The following is a 20,857-nucleotide window of genomic DNA, read 5'->3' on the forward strand; positions in this document are numbered from 1 at the left end:
AAAGGCAAAAATCTGGAACCAGAGGCAGAGACGTGGGCTGCCAGGTTGGAATCTGTCAGATTAGCCCGGGGAGCAAAAGACGGGAAGCCAAACCAAAAGGCACAGACGTGAGCTAGGTTGAATTCGCCAGGTTAGCCTGGGGAACTTAGACTGAATACTGGTGGCGGAAACGTGAGCTAGGCTGTGTGATTTGCGGAAGCCGCCGCGTGCAGAGAGAGCACGGGGCGTGAATAGATAGGGAACGCGGGGCTGGCACGAAGGCCGTGGTGTGGGTGTGAAGGGCATGGAGACCGCGGAGCGCGCAGAGCCGGGAAGCCGCCGCAGAGCCGGGAAGCCGGGGGATAAGAGAAATAGAAGTTTAAAAGTAAAATGAGAGAAATAGGAATGCTGGTAGATAGAAGTAAAATAGGAGAAATAGGAATGCCCGGAGATAGAGAAATAGAGAAAAATAAGGCCTCCCCACAACACGGCAATGAGAGAGCTTGGATTCGGTCTGCCTGATTAGTAAGACGATAAGCACCTGTGGGCGGCTGCAGGTCACCGAAGACAGGCACGTTATCAACATCAATAAGTCTTCCCACAATACGGCAATGAGAAGGCTTGGATTCGGTTTGCCTGATTGCTAGGGCTTGTAAGCACCTGCAGGCAGTTCTAGCAGAGCAGAGCATGTGCTGCAGGGCACCAAATACAGGCACGCATCAGCACCTAAAAACCTCCTCACAACATGGCGAAGAGAGGACCCGGACTCGGTTTACCTGATTGGTAGGGCTTGTAAGCACCTGTGGGCAACTCTAGCAAGCAGAGCAGAGTGTGTGCCGCGGGGCACCAAAGACAGGCGCGTATCAACGCCAAAAATAAAAAGAAAGGGGGATCTGTGAGGAGCAACTGGGAGCAACTCGGACTAGACTAAGTTACTGGAATTAAGACTTATTCTATGCATCTGCTCTCCCACAATATGGCGCTGGGAGAGGAGGAAACAGCTTCTACACAGCTGCCTCCAGTTCAACCAATAAACAGCAGGAGCTGCTCCTGATTGGAGGAGAGCAGCGTACTCGGTGTGTGGGTAGCAGAGTTGGGATTGGTGGAAGAGGACTATAAAGGAGGAGAGAGACAACATACACCAGGAACATCTGAGGGAACACCTGTGCAGCCCCTGAGAGAGCCGGCCGGCGGTGTGCCGCTCCCCTGTGGAAGTGGGGAAAGTGGCTAGGGGGAACCACCCTTCCACGGAGGTGGAAGGGATGGTAGCCAACCCGGGAAGAACCAGCAGCAAACCTGGGAAGGGCCGAGCAGACAAAAGAACAGCGCAGGGTCCTGTGTCGTTCCTCCGCGAAGAGGGGGAGCAACACCACAGGAGAAAGTAAACCAGCTTAACTAGAGGAGAGAAAAATAAAAGGGATGGTACAGACACTATTCTCTCTCCAATCACCTTACAAAGGTGTAGGCACCATTTTGGACATATGTAACAGCTGTGTCATCTTGTGTCTGTGACCAGCAATCATTCAAGTGGAGAAACCTGACTCTGGTGGGGAGAAGTAACAGGAGGCTAAGACCTAGTGACTTTGTGGAGCTTCTGAACTGGGACTGTGGAAAAAGAAAAAAACCTGAATGTGTGTGGAAGAACTCAAGATGTGGCTGAGACTTTCAGTAATTTCAGTGGGAGACGCCGTAAGCCTGGGGAGTCCTGGCTACCTGGTGAGAGAAATGCAGGGGAATCTGAACTTACACTGAGGACTGAACAGATCGTTTGTGTGGTCCTTGGGATAGAGCAGATGAATATTATACTCACTGGGGCTAGTGGTCAGGCACTGATCACCATCTAAGAGGAGAGCTCAGCTGAGTGGAATTACTTCCATTCTGAAGAGAGAGAGAGAGAGAGAGAGAGAGAGAGAGAGAGATTGATTGATTTACCATGCCAAACCTGGGTGTGTCACCTTAGGCACGCCCTTAACCCTGAAGAACTGAACAGAGCTCTCTGGCCACACCTCCTACAAGCCTCTAGAGATTCACTGAAAGCAGACAGTCCACTTATCTACAGAGTCACAGTACAACCATAGAAGTTGCCAGAGAGGGTGAAAAAAAAGAAGACGACAAAGAAATCAATAGGTATCTCCAAAAAAGCTGAACAAATGCAACAATCCAAGAAACAAGAATAAGGAAGACATCATGACGCTCCCAAAAGAACATGACACTTCAATACAAGATTATGAAGACGATGAATTAAAAGAAATGGAATTCAAAAAATTGATGATAAGAATACTTAGAAGTAATCAAAAGCAAACGTACAAACTACTGAAATCCATGCAAGACATGAAAGAAAATCTCTTATGAAAATGAAATCTGGAGGAATCAAATGAAGATTTCAATAGCACATGAAATGAAGATGTTGAAATCAAAATTAAATGTGGAATTCAATAGAACAAGTGACAAACACAGTTGAGAGCCTTAAAAACAGAATCAGTGAAGCAGAAGAGAGAATATCAGACCTAGAAGACAGAGCACAGGAATGTATACAGTCAAACCAAAGAAAAGAAGAGGAAATTAGAAATCTAAAAAATATTGTTGGGAATCTACAGGATACTATTAAAAAACTAACATTTTGGTTCTAGGAGTTCCTGAAGGCATGGAGAGAGAAAAAGGATTGGAAGGCCTTTTTAGTGAGATACTAGCAGAAAACTCCCAGGTTTGGGGAAAGAAGGAGACATCCAAGTACAGGAAGCACACAGAACTCCCAATAGACATAACTAGAAAAGATCCTCTTCACAACATATTGTAATTAAACTCACCACAGTGAAACATAAAGAAAAGATTCTAAAATGTGTAAGAGAGAAATGTCAGATTACTCTCAAAGGATCTCCAATTAGACTCACAGCTGACTTCTCATTAGAAACCCTACAGGCTAGGAGGGAATGGCGAGATATAGCCCAAGTACTAAGAGAAAAAAACTGCCAAGCAAGAATATTATACCCTGCAAAGCTCTCATTTGTGAATGAAGGTGAAATAAAGACCTTTCACAGCAAACAGAAATTGAAAGAATTTGTCACCACTCGTCCAGCCCTGCAAAAGATACTTAAAGATGTGTTACACACAGAAACACGGCCATCACTATGAAAGAAGGTAAAGGAAGAAGATCTCTCAGTAAAAGATCACAGGAAGTTCAAACTATATATTAGAAATATCTTTGGGAAAATGGCAGGGCAAAGTCACTATTTATCAATAGTCACATTGAACATTAATGGTCTGAATTCTTCAGTTAAAAGACACTGTTTGGCTGACTGGCTCAAAGAACACAACCCAACTATTTGTTGCCTACAAGAAACACATCTCTCTAACAAAGAGGCATGCAGACTGAAAGTGAAAGGTTGGAAAAAGATATTCCATGCCAACAGAAACCAAAAAAAAGCAGGTGTAGCCATATTAATATCAGACAAAATAAACTTTAATACAAAAACTGTTAAGAAAGACAAAGAGGGACACTATATAATGATTAAGGGTTCAATTCAACAGGAAGATGTAACTATTATAAACATATATGCACCTAATTACAGGGCACCGGGCTATTTAAAAGATACACTAAGGGACTAAAAGGAGACTTAGACTCCAATACAATAGTATTGGGGGACTCCATACTCCACTTTCAGCAATGGACAGATCAAGAAGGAAACAGCAGATTTAATCAACACTACAGCCCAAATGGATTTACAGAACTTTTCATCCTACAGTTGCAGAATACACATTCTTCTCAGCAGTGCATGGAACTTTCTCTAGGATTGACCACATACTAGGCCAACAAAGAAAGTCTCAGCAAATACAAAAGAATCAAAATTATACCATGCATCTTCTCAGACCACAATGGAATGAAGCTGGGAATCAGCAACTCAGGAATCCCTAGGGTATATTCAAACACATGAAGAGTAAACAACATGCTCCTGAATGAACATTGGGTCATGGAAGAAATCAAAAGAAAAATAAATTTTCTGGAAGAAAATGAAGATAATAGCACAACATATCAAAACTTATGGGATACAGCAAAAGCAAGTGTTAACAGGTAAGTTTATAGCAATAGGTGCCTACATCAAAAAATTGGAAAGGCACCAAATAGATGAACCATGCATGCATCTCAAGGATCTAGAAAAACTATAGCAAACAAAACCCAAAACTGGTAGGAGAAGAGAAATTATTAAAATTAGAGAAGAAATCAACAAAATTTAATAAAAGAAATCACAAAAGATCACCGAAATGAAGAGCTGGTTTTTTGAAAAAATAAACAAAATTGACACACCATTGGCCTAACCAAAATAAGGAGAGAAAAGATACAAATCAGTAAAATCAGAGATGAAAAAGGGAATGTAACAACAGACACCACAGATAAAAAGAGTCATCAGAAATTATTACAAAGAGTTGTATGGCAGAAAACTGGGAAATCTATCAGAAATGGATATATTCCTGAACACATACAACCTACCGAAATTGAACCAGAAAGACATAGAAAACTGAAAAAGACCCATAACCAGGTCAGAAATTGAATCAGTAATAAAGGCCCTTCCAAAAAAGAAAAGCCAGAAATGGATGGCTTAACTGCTCAATTATACCAGACATTTAAAGGAGAACTAACTCCTATTATTCTCAAACTATTCAAAACAATTGAAAGAGAGGGAATCCTAACAAATTCTATGAAGCCAGCATCACCTTAACTACTAAGCTGGAAAAAATGCAGCATTGAAAGAAAATTACAGACCAATTTCCCTGATGAACATAGATGAAAAAATCCTCAATAAAATTCTGGCCAATAGAGTACAACAACACATCAGAAAGATCAGCCACCCAGACCATGTGGGATTTATCCCGGGTATGCAGAGATGGTTCAATGTTCACAAATAAATCACTGTGATACACCACATTAACAAACTGCAGAAGAAAAACTATATGATTATCCCATTAGATGCAGAGAAAGCATTTAATAAAATACATCATTCTTTCATGATGAAAACTCTAAGCAAACTGGGTATAGAAGGAATATTCCTCAGCACAAAGAAATTTATGAAAAACCCATGACCAACATCATATTGAATAGGGAAAATCGGAAGCATTACCACTGAGATCCGGTACCAGACAGGGATGCCGACTCTCTTTTATTTTAACTATTATTTAATGAATATAAATTTCCAAAGTACAATTTATGGATTACAATGGCTTCCCCCCCATACCGTCCCTCCCACCCACAACCCTCCCCTTTCCCACTCCCTCTCCCCTTCCATTCACATCAAGATTCATTTTCAATTATCTTAATATACAGATCAGCTTAGTATACATTAAGTAAGGATTTCAAGTTTGCTTCCACACAGAAACATAAAGTGAAAAATAATAGATGATTTTTTTAAAAGATGATGAAATCAGATCAGACCTATTGTCATGTTTAATCCCAGTGAGAGTCAAGTTGGGAATTGATAATTTCTTTTTTTTTTTTTTTACAGAAGATCAGTTTAGTATGCATTAAGTAAAGATTTCAACAGTTTGCACCCCCATAGAAACACAAAGTGAAATATATTGTTTGAGTACTCGTTATAGCATTAAATCTCAATGTACAGCACATTAAGGACAGAGATCCTACATGAGGAGTAAGTGCACAGTGACTCCTGTTGTTGACTTTACCAATTGACACTCCTGTCTATGGCATCAGTAATCTCCCTATGCTCCAGTCATGAGTTTCCAAGGCTATGGAAGCCCTCTGAGTTCTCCGACTCTTATCTTGTTTAGACAAGGTCATAGTCAAAGTGGAGGTTCTCTCCTCCATCAGAGAAAGGTACCTCCTTCTTTGAAGACCTGTTCTTTCCACTGGGATCTCACTCACAGAGATCTTTTGCCAGAGTGTCTTGGCTTTCCATGCCTGAAATACTCTCATGGGATTTTCAGCCAGATCCGAATGCCTTTAGGGCTGATTCTGAGGCCAGAGTGCTATTTAGGACATCTGCCATTCTATGAGTCTGCTGAGTATCTCACTTCCCATGCTGGATCACTCTCCCCTTTATTTAATCTATCGGTTAGTGTTAGCAGGTACTAGACTTGTTTATGTGCTCCCTTTGACTCTTAGTCCTTTCATTATGATCAATTGTGAACTGAAATTGATCACTTGGAATAGTGAGATGGCATTGGTACATGCCACCTTGATGGGATTGAATTGGAATCCCCTGGTATGTTTCTAACTCTACCATTTGGGGCAAGTCAGCTTGAGCATGTCCCAAATTATACATCTCTTCCCTCTTTTATACCCACTCTTATGTTTAACAGGGATCACATTCCAGTTAATTTTCAACACTTAAGAATAACTGTGTGTTAATTACAGAATTAAACCAGTCATATTAAGTAGAACAGACAAAAAATACTAAGAGGGATAATGTGTTAAGTTGTTCATTAACAGTCAGGGCGATGCTGATCAAGTCACCGTTTCTCATAGTGTCCATTTCACTTCAACAGGTTTCCTTTTTGGTGTTCAGTCAGTTGTCACCGATCAGGGAGAACATATGGTATTTGTCCCTTTGGGACTGGCTTACTTCACTCAGCATGATGTGTTCCAGATTCCTCCATTTTGTTGCAAATGACTGGATTTCGTTGTTTATTTTTAATGCAGTATAGTATTCTAAAGAGTACATATCCCATAATTTCTTTATCCAGTCTACTGTTGATGGGCATTTGGGTTGGTTCCAGGTCTTGGCTATTGTGAATGGTGCTGCGATAAACATGAGGGTGCAGACCGCTTTTTTGTTTGCCAATTTAAATTCCTTTGGGTAAATTCCAAGGAGTGGCATGGCTGGGTCGAACGGTAGGGTTATATTCAGGTTTCTGAGGAATCTCCAGACTGACTTCCATAGTGGCTTGACCAGTTTGCATTCCCACCAACAGTGGGTTAGTGTCCCTTTTTCCCCACATCCTCGCCAGCATCTGTTGTTGGTAGATTTCTGTATGTGAGCCATTCTAACCGGGGTGAGGTGAAACCTCATTGTGGTTTTGGTTTGCATTTTCCTGATTGCTAGTGATCTTGAACATTTTTCCATGTGCCTGTTGGCCATTTGGATTTCCTCTTTTGAAAAATGTCTATTGAGGTCCTTGGCCCATCTCTTAAGTGGGTTGTTGGTTTTGTTTTTGTGGAGTTTCTTGATCTCTTTATAGATTCTGGTTATTAACCCTTTATCTGTTGCATATTTGCAAATATTTTTTCCCATTCTGTCGGTTATCTCTTCACTCTCCTGACTTTCTTTTGCAGTACAGAAACTTCTCAATTTGATGCAATCCCAATAGTTGATTTTGGCTTTGACTGCCTGTGCCTCCAGGGTCTTTTCCAGAAACTCTTTGCCTGTGCCAATATCTTGAAGGGTTTCTCCAATGTTCTCTAATAACTTGATCGTGTCAGGATGTAGATTTATGTCTTTAATCCACGTTGAGTGGATTTTTTGTGTAAGGTGAAAGGTAGGGGTCTTGCTTCATGCTTCTGCATGTGGAAATCCAGTTTTCCCAGCACCATTTATTGAATAGACTGTCCTTCCTCCAGGAATTGGTTTTAGATCCTTGATCAAATATGAGTTGGCTGTAGATGTTTGGGTTGATTTCTGGTATTTCTATTCTGTTCCATTGGTCTATCCATCTGTTTCTGTACCAGTACCATGCTGTTTTGATTACAACTGCCCTGTAGTATGTCCTGAAATCTGGTATTGTGATGCCTCCGGCTTTGTTTTTGTTGTACAAGATTGCTTTAGCTATTCGAGGTCTCCTGTGCCTCCATATGAATTTCAGCATCATTTTTTTCCAGATCTGCGAAGAATGTCTTTGGTATCTTGATTGGGATTGCATTGAATCTATAAATTGCTTTTGGGAGAATGGACATTTTGATGATGTTCATTCTTCCAATCCATGAGCATGGAAGATTTTTCCATTTCTTGGTATCCTCTTCTATTTCTTTCTTTAAGATTTTGTAATTCTCATCGTAGAGATCTTTAACGTCCTTGGTTAAGTTTATTCCAAGGTATTTGATTGTTTTTGTAGCTATTGTGAATGGGATTGATCTTAGCAGTTCTTTCTCAGTCATGGCATTGCTTGTGTATACAAAGGCTGTTGATTTTTGTGCATTGATTTTATATCCTGCCACTTTGCCAAACTCCTCTATGAGTTCCAATAGTCTCTTAGTAGAGTTCTTTGGATCCTCTAAGTAAAGAATCATATCATCTGCAAAGAGGGATAGTTTGACTTCTTCCTTCTCAATTTGTATTCCTTTGATTTCTTTTTCTTGTCTGATGGCTCTGGCTAAAACTTCCAGAACTATGTTAAATAGCAGTGGTGAGAGTGGGCATCCCTGCCTGGTGCCAGATTTCAGTGGAAATGCTTCCAACTTCTCCCCATTCAATAGGATGCTGGCTGTGGGTTTTTTATAAATTGCTTTGATTATATTGAGGAATGTTCCTTCTATACCCAATTTGCTTAGAGTTTTCATCATGAAAGGGTGTTGAATTTTATCAAATGCTTTCTCTGCATCAATTGAGATAATCATATGGTTTTTCTTCTGCAGTCTGTTAATGTGGTGAATCACATTGATTGATTTGCGAATGTTGAACCATCCCTGCATACCAGGGATAAATCCCACTTGGTCTGGGTGGATGATTTTCCTGATGTGTTGTTGTACTCTATTGGCCAGAATTTTATTGAGGATTTTTGTGTCCATGTTCATCAGGGATATTGGTCTGTAATTTTCTTTCAGTGCTGCATCTTTCTCTGGCTTAGGGATTAAGGTGATGCTGGCTTCATAGAAAGAATTTGGGAGGATTCCCTCTTTTTCAATTCTTCTGAATAGTTTGAGAAGAAATGGGATTAGTTCTTCTTTAAATGTCTGGTAGAATTCAGCAGTGAATCCATCTGGTCCTGGGCTTTTCTTTGTTGGGAGGGCCCTTATTACTGTTTCAATTTCTGTCTCAGTTATGGGTCTGTTTAGGTTTTCTATGTCTTCCTGGTTCAATTTAGGTAGGTTGCATGTGTCTAGGAATCTATCCATTTCTGATAGATTTTCCTGTTTGCTGGCATACAGGTCCTTGTAGTAATTTCTGATGATTCTTTTTATTTCTGTGGTGTCTGTTGTTACGTTTCCTTTTTCATCTCTTTTTTTATTGAATTGGGTCTTTTCTCTTCTTTTTTTAGTTGGTTGGGCCAATGGGGTGTCAATTTTGTTTATTTTTTCAAAAAACCAGCTCTTCACTTGACTGATTTTTTGTAGTGTTTTTTTGGATTCATCCTGTTAATTTCTTCTCTGGTTTTAATTATTTCTCTTCTCCTACTAGGTTTGGGTTTAGTTTGCTGCAGTTTTTCTAGGTCCTTGAGATGCACTGAAAGCTCATTTATTTGGTACCTTTCCAATTTCTTGATATAGGCACCTATTGCTATAAACTTGCCTCTCAATACTGCTTTTGCTGTATCCCATAAGTTTTGATATGTTGTGTTGTTATCTTCATTTACTTCCAGAAAGTTTTTGATTTCTCTTTTGATTTCTTGAATGACCCAGTGTTCATTCAGGAGCATGATGTTCAGTCTCCATGTGTTTGCATACTTTCTGGGGTTTCCTGAGTTGCTAATTTCCAGCTTCATTCCACTGTGGTCTGAGAAGCTGCATGGTATGATTCTAATTCTTTTGAATTTGCTGAGACTTGCTTTATGGCCTAGTATGTGATCAATCCTAGAGAAGGTTCCATGCACTGCTGAGAAGAATGTGAAGTCTGTAGATGTAGGGTTGAAAGTTCTGTAGATATCTGTTAGATCCATTTGGGCAATAGTGTCAGTTAAATCTGCTGTTTCCTTGTTGATCTTCTGTCCGGATGATCTGTCTATTTCTGAGAGTGGAGTATTGAAGTCCCCCAGTACTATTGTATTGGAATCTAAATCTCCCTTTAAGTCCCTTAACATATCTTTTAAATAGACCGGTGCCCTGTAATTAGGTGCATATACATTTATAATAGTTACATCTTCCTGTTGAATTGAACCCTTAATCATTATATAGTGTCCCTCTTTGTCTCTCTTAACAGTTTTCGTATTAAAGTTTATTTTGTCTGATATTAATATGGCTACACCTGCTCTTTTTTGGTTTCTGTTGGCATGGAATATCTTTTTCCAACCTTTCACTTTCAGTCTGCATGCCTCTTTGTTAGAGAGATGTGTTTCTTGTAGGCAACAAATAGTTGGGTTGTGTTCTTTGAGCCAGTCAGCCAAACGGTGTCTTTTAACTGAAGAATTCAGACCATTAATGTTCAATGTGACTATTGATATGTAGTGACTTTGTCCTGCCATTTTCCCTGAAATATTTTCTAGTATATGCTTTGAGCTTCCCATGCTCTTTTACTGGTAGGTGTTCTTCCTTTCCCTTCTTTCATATTGATGGCCGTATTTCTGTGTTTCTGAGTGTAGCGCATCTTTAAGTATCTTTTGCAGGGCCGGACGAGTGGCCACAAAGTCTGTCAATTTCTGTTTGCAATGAAAGGTCTTTATTTCACCTTCATTCACAAATGAGAGCTTGGCAGGATATAATATTCTGGGCTGGCAATTTTTCTCTCTTAGCACCTGTGCTATGTCTCGCCATTCCCTCCTAGCCTGCAGTGTTTCTGATGAGAAGTCTGCTGTGAGTCTGATTGGAGATCCTCTGAGAGTAATCTGATGTTTCTCTCTTGCACATTTTAGGATCTTTTCTTTATGTTTCACTGTGGTAAGTTTAATTACCACGTATCGTGGTGAGGATCTCTTTTGGTCATGTTTATTGGGGGTTCTATGAGCTTCCTGTACTGGGATGTCTCTGTCCTTCTCCAAATCTGGAAAGTTCTCTGCTAGTATCTCACTAAAAAGGCCTTCTAATCCTTTCTCTCTCTCCATGCCTTCAGGAACTCCTAGAACTCGAATGTTGGTTTTTTTAATAGTATCCTGTAGATTCCCAACAATATTTTTTAGATTTCTAATTTCCTCTTATTTTCTTTGGTTTGATTGTATGTTTTCCTGTGCTCTATCTTCTACGTCTGATATTCTCTCCTCTGCTTCACCCATTCTGTTTTTAAGGCTTTCTAATGTGTTTGTCATTTGATCTATTGAGCTCTTCATTTCATTTTGATTTCTCTTCACTATCACACTTTCCTGTTCTACTAGTTTCTGCGTTTAATTTTGATTCTTCCTTAAAATTTCATTTTCACGAGAGAGATTTTCAGTCCTGTCCAATAAGGATGTCTGTAGTTCAAGGATTTGCTTTTGAAAACTTCTAAATGTTCTTATCATAAATTTTTTGAAATCCGTATCTTGCATTTCTTCTATCTCATCATCTTCATAATCTTGGTTTGGGGTGTTTTGTTTATTTGGAGGCATCATAGTGTCATCGTTGATCTTGTTCCCTCGATTTCTGTGTTTGTTGCTTGGCATACAAAGAAGTTAATTCTTCTTTCGTCACTGTGCGTTTTTTTTTTAATTTTTTTTTATTTTATACTATGTCCGTGTTAAGTGGACTGCCTGCTGTTGGGAGGAGCCTTGGAGGCTTGAGATGGGTGCGGCCTGAGAGCTCTGCTTGGTTCTTCCTGGTTAAGGGTGTGCAAAGGTGACACCCTCAGGTTATGTGTGGTAAATCTCTCTCTTTTTATTTATTTATTTATTTATTTATTTTATTTATTTATTCAGGGGGTAAGTAACACCGCACGGCATGGCTGTGCAGAATTGATGGTATTTAGCTTCCAGTCTCTGGCTTCTACCCAAAGAGTCTGTGTAGGCTCCTCTGGACTCCCACTGGGTTGCCTAGGCTACTGAATTGTAGTGACTCAGTTCCTTAGCTCTCCCCTGTTGATATGTAAATCCAGAGAGGGGGCCTGCTCTTTGTCTCTTTCGAATTCTTCAAGCCTTGCAGCCTTGCAACCTTTGCAAGGTTAGGGGAAAGAGAAACCCCCAAGCTTTTTTTTTTTTTCCTTCTTTCCGGTAGTGATTTTGCTGCACTTTCCAGCCCCCCTCTAGATTCTGACCCCCGTTTCCCGGCCAATGTCTAGGGTTATTGAGCTCACCTCCCCTTCCAGCGCTGATGTGTGGACTCGGAGCCCTGGACGTTGCAACTCTCCTCGCTGTTGTCTGTGTGACATGCACTCCCCTGTCTGCACTGGCGCGCAGACCCTGCGGCTTCCGCGGCACCCGCGGCTGCCGCGGCTCGGCTTCCGTGCGGTCGGTGACCTGTTCTCCCAGTAGGTCCTCCAATTCATAGCCACTCGATCCAGAAGAGTTTCCTCTGCAATATTTTCCTGGTTCTTTTTTCTGAGGCTACCGTAACTCCCCTTTTATTAAACTAAATTTTCCCGGACTATCGGTGTGCGCCCTCACTATTCCGCCATCTTGGCTCCACCCCCCGGGATGCTGACTCTCACCATTGCTGTTCAATATAGTACTGGAAGTTTTAGCTAGAGCCATTAGGCAAGAAAAAGAAATTAAAGGGATACAAATTGAGAAGGAAGAACTCAAAATATTCCACTTTGCAGATGATATGATTCTTTATTTAGGGGATCCAAAGAACTCCATTAAAAGACTATTGGAACTCAGAGAAAAGTTTGGCAAAGTAGCAGGGTATAAAATCAATGCACAAAAATCAACAGCCTTTGTATACATGGGCAATGCCATGGCTGAGAAAGAACTGCTAAGATCAATCCCATTCACAATAGCTGCAAAAAAATAAAATACCTTGGAATAAACTTAACCAAGGATGTCAAAGATCTCTACCATGAGAATTACAAAACTTTAAAGAAATAGAAGAGGATAGCAAATAATAGAAAAATCTTCCATGCTCATGGATTGGAAGAATCAATATCATTAAAATGTCCATTCTCCCAAAAGCAATTTATACATTCAATGTGATACCAATCAAAATACCAAAGACCTTCTTCTCAGATCTGGAAAAAATGATGCTGAAATTCATATGGAGACACAGGAGATCTCGAATAGCTAAAGCAATCTTGTACAACAAAAACAAAGCTGGAGGCATCACAATACCAGATTTCAAGACTTACTACAGGGCAGTTGTATTCAAAACAGCTTGGTCCTGGTACAGAAACAGATGGATAGACCAATTGGACAGATAGAAACACTAGAAATCAACCCAAACATCTACAGCCAACTTATATTTCATCAAGGAGCTAAAACCAATCCCTGGAGCAAGGACAGTCTATTCAACAAATGGTGCTTGGAAAACTGGATTTTCTTATGCATAAGTATGAAGCAAGACCCCTCCCTTACACCTTACACAAAAATCCACTCAACAGGGATTAAAGATCTAAATCTATGACCTGACACCATCAAATTATTAGAGAACATCGGAGAAACCCTGCAAGATATTGGCACAGGAAAATACTTCTTGGAAAAGACCCTGGAGGCACAGGCAGTCAAAGCCAAAATTAACAATTGGGATTACATCAAATTGAGAAGTTTCTGTACTGCAAAAGAAACAGTCAGGAAAGTGAAGAGGCAATGGACAGAATGGGAAAATATTTGCAAATTATGCAACTGATAAAAGATTAATAACCAGAATCTACAAAGAGATTAAGAAACTCCACAACAACAATGCAAACAGTCCACTTAAGAGATGGGCCAAGGATCTAAATAGACATTTTTCAAAAGAGGAAATCCAAATGGCCAACAGACACATGAAAAAATGTTCAAGGTCACTAGCAATCAGGAAAATGCAAATCAAAACCACAATGAGGTTTCATCTCACCCTGGTTAGAATGACTTACATACGGAAATCAACTAATAACAGATGCTGGTGAGGATGTGGGGGAAAAAAAGCACACTAATCTACTGTTGGTGGGAATGCAACCTGGTAAAGCCACTATGGAAGTCAGTCTGGTAATTCCTCAGAAACTTGAATATAGCCCTCCCACATGACCCAGCCATCCCACTCCTTGGTATTTACCCAAAGGAAATTAAATTAGCAAATAAAAGAGTTGTCTGCACCTCACTGTTTATTGCAGCTCAATTCACAATAGCTAAGACATGTAATCAACTTAAATGCCCTTCAACAGAAGATTAAGATAAAGAAATTATGGGATATGTACTCTATAAAATACTATATTGCAGTAAAAAAAAAAAAGAAATCCAGTCATTTCCCTCAAAATGTAGGAATCTGGAAAACATCATGCTGAGTGAAATAAGCCAGTCCCAAAAGGACAAATATTATATGTTCTCCCTGATCTTTGACAACAGAGCACCTAAAAGGAAACCTGTAGAAGTGAAACTGACACTATGAGAAATGATGACTTGATCAGTCCTTGTTCTGACCATTGAGGAACAGCTTACTATTTTATTCTTTTTGGTATTTTCTTGTTCTACTTAATGCCATTGGTTGAACTCTTTAATTAACACACAAATATTCTTAGGTGTTTATTATATATAAAAATATTTTCCCAGTAAATAATATATATGTAAAATATTTATATATGTATGTATGTATGTATATACAAAAACACTGTGGAATACTTCTCAGGCATAAAAGAATGAAATCCTGTCTTTTGCAACAAAGTAGATGTACCTTGAAACCATTATACTTAGTGAAATAAGCCATTCCCGAAAGACAAATGCCATATGTTTTCCCTGATCTGTGCTAATAAAGTACAAAAAAGGTCATGTATATGAGCAAAATTGACATTTTTGAGATTCTATGATTGTTGGTAGCCCTTGTCTCTACTGTTGAGGAATAGTGTTATTTTTCTTATTTGTTAAATTCTATATTAATGTAGGGTTAATCTATGGGTATAAAATAAACTGAATATAAATCATTGTAAAAATTATGAGAGGAAATACGAAAAGATGGAGGAAGGGTGGAAAGTATAACTATGCTCCTAAATTAGTATATATAAAATACATGAAATCTGTTCACCTTAATAAAAAAAAAAAGAAAAGAAAAAAAAATGCCTGTGTTGTATCTGTACTGCTGGAAATAGTGTTTTGTCAAATTTTGTTTTAAATTTTTGCCAAGCATATTTTTAAGAATGATAGACTACAATAATTTTAATTGTGTGACTATTTTAAACTTTACTGTATATGAGTAAAATTGATGTCTCTTCATTTGATTATTGTTGATATCCATTGTCTGTATTTCTGATGAACTAGTCTTTTTCATTTTTATTTGTTAAACACTTTATTGGTGAAGCATTAAGCCTTTGGGTATAATGTTAATTCAAAATGTTTTCTTAAAAGAAAAAAAATAAGTTGCCTTGGAATTCCATAGCACCCTCTGGATAAGGATTTATGGAAATAATCCATACAAAATGGGGATGAATAGGAGTCATACCTCACTTGATGGAAAAACGATGTGACCATAGGAATCATGAAGCCAAAGTAGAAAGTATCAGTTCTTTAAATGAATCATAGTTTCATTTCATACTATGCAAGTCAGATTTCATACTATCATAGCTGGGATATAACTGATGATGACTTGAGAGGGAACATTGAAGTCCTTACTTTCCAGCAAGGAGTTTACTGAGCTCTAGAAACTCAGCACCATTCAACATTTAACATCCAAACAATCTCATATATTCAACCTTGAACAAGCCTATCCATTGCCTTGTGTCTTTGCACTAAAACACAGAGGAAGAGGAGTAAACAAATAAATAATAAATGGGGAGGGAGAGGGCTAGTGAGTGGGAGAAGGTGATTAGACTCAAGAAGATTAAGCCTGGAAGGAGAAGTAGATTGTTTAATAGGTGTAGGGGAAGAAATGTATGGACAGACAGGGAAGAAGAAATCATGCAGGTGGCCTCAGGATTCAAGTTCCATACTTAGGTCCCCAATCTTGTTGATCTGTATCTTTTTTCAAGCTCACAAATTTTCGTAGTTGGCCCCAGGGACAGCTACATTCCTGCAGCCTCTGTTGTGCCAATCCTGACTGATATATGAACACATTTTAACTGTTTATGGCCAACATTTTGAACATATACAGAAGTTGAGAGCATAGTATAATGAGATCCCATACTCCCATCCACAGTTTGTTTCATTTATGCTGCTGTGTATCTCTGTCACTCCATGGATTATTTTGAAGAAATTTCAGATGTATAATTTCATTCAAGCTTGTTTTAATATACCTATCCAAAAGATATCTAAAAATGACTAGGATACATTTACCATATACAAAGTTAATCCCAATCTTTTAAAATTTTAATTAGTTTTTAACAGACTCTATGTGATTTGTAGATACAATTCTAAGAACATAATAACATGCCCTTCCTCACACACATAATTTTTTTTAAATATTTATTTATTTATTTGAAAGTCAGAGTTACACAGAGGGAGAAGTGGAGGCAGAGAGAGAGAGAGAGAGAGAGGGAGGGAAGGAGAGGGGTCTTCCATCCATTGGTTCACTCCCCAATTAGCTGCAATGGTCGGAATTATGCCAGTCAGAAGCCAGGAGCCCAGAGCTTCTTCCAGGTCTCCCATGTGGGTGCAAGGGCCCAAGGGCTTGGGCCATCTTTTACTGTTTTCCCAGGCCATAGCAGAGAGCTGGATCAGAAGTGGAGCAGCTAAGACTCAAACTGGTACCCATATGGGATGCTGGCATTGCAGGCAATGGTTTTACCTGCTATACCACAGTGCTGCCCCACTCATAATTTCTTAATATTGTCTCAGAAAGAATACTGTAAATAGATAAGTAGGTTAAATAGATAAAGAAATAGATAGCTTGTTTAAATGGGATTCACTTAAGATACATTAATTATTATTCATTTTAAATATCTTATGCCTCTTTTGATCCAGTAATATCCCTTTTTCATCTCTTTTTCTCCCCGTACAATTATTTGCTGAAGAAAACAAGTTATTCTTAGTTTTCCAGTGTTGATTTTGCTGGCTATCTTTATGATGTCATTTAACATATTTCTCTGCTCTTTGTATTTCTTGAAAATAGGCGGATAAATATAGAGATTCAATCAGATTCATGTATGTGTGCATACAAGCCTATTTCATGGTGGGGTTTATTACTTCCTTTGAGAGGCATATCGGTTTTGACCATAGCTCTTTTTTATGATATCATCAGTTGTTGACCTTTAGCTAGCTCTTGACCTACTAATTTCATAGAGGCTGTAAACAGTGATACTCTTACTCTGTCATTCCTTCTTACATTCATTCCTTCTTTACTTCCATCACTTTTTATTTCTTGTATGTGGGAAATGTAAACTCTGTTATCCAAAGGAAGAAAGAAAAAATACTTTATCATTTCCTTTTACTTACCAGTTTTCATAAACTGGGTTTAGAGCGTTATTCAAAGACCACCAAGGAAAAATTTTGTATTTTTGTATAATAAATAATGGATTTAAATGTTCTTGATGTTTTTGTCCATTTTACTTATTAGTCTTACTGTTTCTCAAATTGTTCCATCTTTGACATGGATAAATTTCTGGTTACATATAAATTACCAGATTAAATCAAGAAGATACAGACAATCTAAACAGACCTATAAATAGCAATGATATTGAAACAGTAATCAAAAGTCTTTCATCAAGGAAAAGTCCAGGACCTAATGGTTTTACTACTGAATGCTACAAAACATTCAAAGAGGAAGTAACTTTTTAAACTATTCCAAGATATTGAATAGAATGGAACTCTGCCAAACTCTTTTTATAAAGGCAGCATCATTTTGATACCAAAACCAAAGACATGGCATGAAAACTCTAGACCTATATTCCTAATGAACATAGATACCAAGATTCCTAACAAAATACTGGTAAATTTAATCCAAAACCACATCAGAAAGATTATATATCATGATCAAATAGGAATTATCCCAGAAATACAAGTATAGTTCAACATTTGCAAATCAATAAATGTCAAAAATCACACCAATAGAATGAAGAAGAAAAACCAGATGGGTCATTTCAATATATGCTGAGAAAGCATTTGATAATATTCAATACCTCTTAATGATAAAAAAAAAACCTTCCACAAATTAGGTATAGAAAGAACATATCTCAAAATTATAAAGGCTATAAACAATAAACAACCAGTGTCATACTGAATGAAAAAAAGTTCAAAGTATTTCTTCTCAGATCTAAAAAAGACAAGGATGTCCATGTTTTCCACTTTAATTCAGTATAGTACTAGAAGTTTTAGCAAGAACAATTAGGGAAGAGAAAGAAATAAGGGATGTCAAAATTGGAAAAGAAGTCAAATTATCCGTGTTTTCAGATGACATGATGTTGTACATGGAAAAACCTAAACACTCCACCAAAAGCTGTTAGAACTGATAAACTAATTCAGTCAAGTTGTAGGTTACAAAATAAACATTAAAAAGTAGTTTTTTATATGCTAATGATAAACTCACTGAAAGGGAAATCAAGAAAGAAATCCCATTCACAATAGCCATGAAATAAAAGCCAAATATTTAGGAATAAATATAACTAAAAAAGTGAAAGATCTCTGTAATGGAAATTACCAAAATGATGAGAGAAATCACCAAGGACACAAAAAAAGGAAAGATATTCCTTGCTCAAAGATTGGAAGAATCAATACCATTAAAATGTCTATATTTCCTAAAGTAATCTATATATTCAACACAGTCCTTATCAAAATAGCAATGACATTCTTTGCAGAATTAGTGTAAACAATCATAAAATTCACATGAAATTACAAAAGATCCAGTATAGCTAAAGTGATCTTGAATAGGGAAAAAATCAAGCTGTAGGCATCACAATACCTGACTTCAAGCCTACTACAAAGCTATAGTAATTCAAACAGCATCATACTGGCATAAAAACCAATTCATAGATCAATGGAACAGAATAGAGAACCCAGAAAATGGTTTTTGTACATATAACCAACTGATATTTGATGAAAATGCTCATATCATTCAGTGAAGTAATGCTAATCTCTTCAAACAGTGCTGGCAAAACTGGATACATGTATTTAAAAGAATGAAATAAGATCCATACCCATTACCATATACAAAAATCAACTCAAGATGGATAAAAGACCTAAATTTAAGACAGACTATGAAGTTGCTGGAAGGCAGTGGCATAGGGGACGAATTCTAGGATAAGACCCCCCAAAACACAGGCAATGAAAGCAAAACTAGACGAAGTGGACTACATCCAACTCAGAATATTCTGCATAGCAAAAGAAACAATAGGGTGAAGAGACATCCAACAGAATGGGAAAAATATTTACAGACAACCTGACAAAGCATTAATATTCCAAATACATCAGCAACTTAAAAAACAAAAAAAAATCATTCCAATTGAGAAATGTGTATAGAAACTTCAATAGACAGTTCGTAAAAAGAAATATATGGAAAAAATGCTCCATATCATTAGCAAACAGGGAAATGCAAATAAAAACCATAATGTGATATCACTGCACCCCTGTTAGAATGGCAAATGTCCAAAACACAGACAGCAACAAACGTTGGTGAGGATGTGGAGAAAGGGGAACGTTTATACACCACGGTAGGAATGTAAATTAGTGCAGCCCCTGTGGAAAACAATGTGGAGATTTCTTAAAAAACTAGAAATAGACTTGCCATATGATCCAACAATCACACTACTGAGTTTATAATCAAAGATTTGAACAATTTTATCAAAGAGATATCTGCACCAACACATTCATAGTGGCACTGTTCATAAAATCAAAAAACCCACGGCCAACATCCTATTGAATGGGGAAAAGTTGGAAGCATTTCCACTGAGATCTGGTACAGATAGGGATGCCCACTCTCACCACTGCTATTCAATATAGTTCTGGAAGTTCTAGCCAGAGCTATTAGGCAAGAAGAAGAAATTAAAGGGATACAAAATGGGAAGGAAGAACTCAAACTATCCCTCTTTGCAGATGATATGATTATTTATTTAGGGGACCCAAAGAACTCCATTAAAAGACTATTGGAACTCAGAGAAGAGTTTGGCAAAGTGGCAGGGTATAAAATCAATGCACAAAAATCAACAGCCTTTGTATACACAGGCAATGCCATGGCTGAGAAAGAACTGCTAAGATCAATCCCATTCACAATAGCTACAAAAACAATCAAATACCTTGGAATAAACTTAACCAAGGACAGTAAGGATCTCTACGATGAAAATTAGAAAACCTTAAAGAAAGAAATAGAAGAGGATACCAAGAAATGGAAAAATCTTCCATGCTCATGGATTGGAAGAATCAACATCATCAAAATGTCCATTCTCCCAAAAGCAATTTATACATTCAATGTGATACCAATCAAAATACCAAAGACCTTCTTCTCAGATCTGGAAAAAATGATGCTGAAATTCTTATGGAGGCACAGGAGACCTCGAATAGCTAAAGCAATCTTGTACAACAAAAACAAAGCCGGAGGCATCACAATACCAGATTTCAGGACATACTACAGGGCAGTTGTAATCAAAACAGCATGGTACTGGTACAGAAACAGATGGATAGACCAATGGAACAGAATAGAAATACCAGAAATCAACCCAAACATCTACAGCCAACTCATATTTGATCAAGGATCCAAAACCAATCCTTGGAGCAAGAACAGTCTATTCAATAAATGGTGCTGGGAAAATTGGATTTCCACGTGCAGAATCATGAAGCAAGACCCCTACCTTTCACCTTGCACAAAAATTCACTCAACATGGATTAAAGACTTAAATCTATTACCTGACACCATCAAATTATTAGAGAGCATTGGAAAAACCCTGCAAGATATAGGTACCAGCAATGACTTCTTGGAAAATACCCCAGAAGCACAGGCAGTCAAAGCCAAAATTAACATTTGGGATTGCATCAGATTGAGAAGTTTCTGTACTGCAAAAGAAACAGTCAGGAAAGTTTAAGAGGCAACCAACAGAATGGGAAAAAATAT

The sequence above is a fragment of the Oryctolagus cuniculus genome, chromosome 1 (assembly GCF_964237555.1).
Source record: "Oryctolagus cuniculus chromosome 1, mOryCun1.1, whole genome shotgun sequence".
Lineage (NCBI taxonomy): Eukaryota > Metazoa > Chordata > Mammalia > Lagomorpha > Leporidae > Oryctolagus > Oryctolagus cuniculus.